The sequence below is a fragment of the Peromyscus maniculatus genome, chromosome 16 (assembly GCF_049852395.1).
Source record: "Peromyscus maniculatus bairdii isolate BWxNUB_F1_BW_parent chromosome 16, HU_Pman_BW_mat_3.1, whole genome shotgun sequence".
Classification (NCBI taxonomy): domain Eukaryota; kingdom Metazoa; phylum Chordata; class Mammalia; order Rodentia; family Cricetidae; genus Peromyscus; species Peromyscus maniculatus.
Genome location: NC_134867.1, coordinates 53,973,274 through 53,976,832, shown reverse-complemented (window position 1 = coordinate 53,976,832; position 3,559 = coordinate 53,973,274). Strand labels below are relative to the sequence as shown.

General features: G+C 40.0%; 1 pseudogene; it reads right to left on the bottom strand.

The window, feature by feature from the left end:
• Positions 1-206: 206 nt before the first annotated feature.
• On the bottom strand, positions 207-879 carry LOC102924005 (ras-related protein Rab-11A pseudogene; annotated as a pseudogene).
• Between the last annotated feature and the right edge of the window lie 2,680 nt (positions 880-3,559).

Here is a 3,559-nt window from a genome sequence, read left to right as displayed (position 1 = left end):
TTTGTGTAGAACATTCTACATATTCCTACAGAGACAGATTGTGTCCTTGAACATCTGAAGAAGCTGTTTATTCTTTTATTTTATTTATTTATTTATTTATTTATTTATTTATTTATTTATTTATTTATTTATTTATTTTTTGACCACAAGAATTACAAATATATTTAAATCTCAGACCTGGGAAATGGACTATACAGAGCCTTCTAGGAGAGAGAGACGCCTTAGATGTTCTGACAGCACTGACAGCACTGCACCTTTGGCTTGTTTTCAGTGGTAGGTGGAACATGAATAGGAACCACATTGTTGCTTGGAGACATGTCATTTTCACGTCTGTCTGACATTTGCTTCTGAGAAACAATGCGGTATATCTCTGTCAGAATTGTCTGAAAAGCAGCTTCAACATTTGTAGAATCTAGAGCAGATGTCTCAATGAACGACAAACCATTCTTCTCTGCAAAAGCTCTTGCTTCATGGGTAGGAACTGCCCTGAGATGGCGTAAATCACTCTTATTGCCCACAAGCATGATAACAATGTTGCTATCAGCATGGTCTCTCAGTTCTTTCAGCCATCGCTCTACATTTTCATATGTGAGATGCTTAGCAATGTCATAAACCAATAAGGCACCTACTGCTCCACGATAGTATGCAGATGTGATAGCCCTGTACCGCTCCTGCCCTGCTGTGTCCCATATCTGCGCCTTTATTGTCTTCCCATCAACCTGGATGCTTCTTGTTGCAAACTCTACTCCAATGGTACTCTTGCTTTCCAGGTTGAACTCATTTCGAGTAAATCGAGATAGGAGGTTACTTTTTCCAACACCAGAATCGCCAATAAGGACAACTTTAAAGAGAGTCGTACTCGTCGTCGCGGGTGCCCATGGCGCGGCCGAGAAGCTGAGGGGCGGGAGAGGCGGTGGCGACAGCGGCAGGACCAGGGGGCGTCACTGCTTTTTATTTTATTTTTATATAACCTTGTTGTGACCTTCAGATAGCAAAAGATAGTTGGAATTTTGTGAATTCGTTTTGCAAATGATATTTACTAAACAGATTTTTTTGAAAGGTTAGGGTCTGAAGAGGAGGTGGGTGAGCTTTTTAAGAACATTGGCTGCTCTTGCATCAGACCCAGGTTCGGTTCCCAGCATCCACATGGAGACTCATGACCATCTGTAACTCCATTTCTAGGAGATCCAATGTCCTCTTCTGGCCTCTGTAGGCACCAGGCATGCCCATGGTACATGGGAAACACTCCAAGACATAAAATCAAATTAAAGAGCAGTTTTCAAGTTTAAAGAGGAAGTTTTCAAAGGAAGGGTTGACCTTCATGAAGACCAGACTCTAAATTCTAACCTGGTAGAGGTACCTTAGATTGTCTTTTCTAAAAGAAATTTCCACGTAAGTTCTCAGACTTTCACTTATGAGTCAGAAGCATCTGCACACTTAATTCTTTGGGCTCTAGGCTTGGCTTTCTACCTACAAGGTGGAGTGTACAGGCAGATTCTGTTCTCATGTGGTTTGAAGAGATAGTGTTATCAGCCATAAGTATCATTGTGCTTTTATTTTTAAGGACTATCTATATTTTAGAAAAGGAATCTATTTTATAAGTTAACTATGTTGTGGGATTTTATAAACCAAGGAACTTACCTAGAACTGACCCATTCTACAGTTTGTATCTAATACCTGGGCACATGTCCCAGGAATCTATCTATTTTCCCAAAGGAAACCCGTTCAGACACTAATTCTCTTATTGACTAGTTCAATGGGAGACTTATTGTAAATGAGGGAGGGAGAAAGAGGAGAACTCATTCAATTGTTCCTCTCTAAAGGAATTTTTTTAGGGATGGAATATAATTTTGAAATAGCAATGAATATAACTTGGAGATAGCACCAATACACTATAGGAAATTCACATGCTTTTAGAACAACGAACGTCTTTGGGGGATCATGAGATAGATTCCCCCCATGGTCTAGTGGCCATGTACTGTACCCACCCAATGATGTAGAGCCAATGAGATACTATATTGAATCCAGTCTTGCCTGTTGTATTATATTAAATCCAGGCTTGCCTGTTGAGGCAACCTTCAGAGAGATCTGGCTTATCTCAAAAAGGAAAAAAAAAACTTTGTCTCTAAGCTACTAATTTTATTTTAGATGAATTTTCTCTTCCACTTTTCCTTGAGTTGACTTCAACAAACCTACAAATTAATAAGAAGTTATTATTTCCTTTGCATATTCCACAAAACAAATGTATCTGAGAGACTATTTCCTAAAAGCCTTTCCTGCTGGTAATTCTTATTAATGCCCTCCATCCTCCATACACAAATTTTCTGTGTCGAATCACTTCTATGACTTTTTAGCAAATTTCTGTCTGTCTGTCTGTCTCTAGAACCTACATCCTCTCACCATTGATAGTGGTGGATAGACGGTACCCGTGAACAGTATTTTATCCAGATTAGAGGACTATAATTCAAGTTCCAAACTCCCACAACGCTGTGAATTGATTGGTGCAAACAATAAAAATGAGCATAAGATGGAAGTTAGCATGGGAACGTAGAAGAGAAAGCATGCACACCTGTAGAGGCCAGAGCCTGGAAAAGGAAGACAGATAAAAGCCACACCACAGGTCCAGGCTTCCTGCTGATTAGATTTCTGACTATCTTTGAATACAGGTTAAATGGATTGGGAGCCCAGAAGCTTGGTTTTCAAAGGCTAAAGACTAGTTGAGGAGCCTGGAACTTGTGATCAGTTAAGGGTAAATGGTAAGAAAGATACTAACAGCCATGTTCTCAGGGTACAAAGACAGGTGGAAGCTGGGAAATGGGAAGGACTTGAGTTCAACCTCCCACCATCCATGTGAACATCTGGGTGGGGCAGTGTGTCCTCTTAATCACAGCATTGGGAGGGGCAGAGACGAGAGGATTGGGGGCGGGGGCAGGTTCTGGCTTGTTAGTTCAACAGAACTGGTGAGTTCCAGGGTCAGAAAGAGATACTGTTACCAAATAAATAAATAAATAAATAAATAAATAAATAAATAAATAAATAAATAAATAAATAAATTGGATGGGGAATGTTTGAGGAAGACAGTCAGTATTGACCTCTGGCTTTCAAAGGCATATCCTCCTCCTCCCCCGCCAACACACACATTTTTTTTTAATTTTTGATTATTTTAGGAAAATATAATGCTCTTCTTAGACAAAAGGTCAAATTGTCGAGACTGAGAAACCAAAGAAGAGAAAGGAGGATTCAGACCAAGGGAAAACACATTTTAGAATCGAGAGAGCAAGTCCATAGTTTTAAGAAACGGAGGGAAGAAAGGTCATTTGCTAAAAAAAGGAAATATACCTGGGTTGAAAATGGGAAGAGACATGTGCATGAACTAACTGAGTAGTCTCCATGGTGAGCAGCGGCTCCGGAAGCTGTCTTCTTCGAGGGCTGCTGGAACTGGAGGGCAGACAGGGGAAGTGGGGTTCAGGGTATGAGTTTATAAAACCGTGAGTGCTTTGACCAGGTAGATACAAAAGAATCTGAAGAACATTAGGAGGTATTGTATTTTTTTTATTTA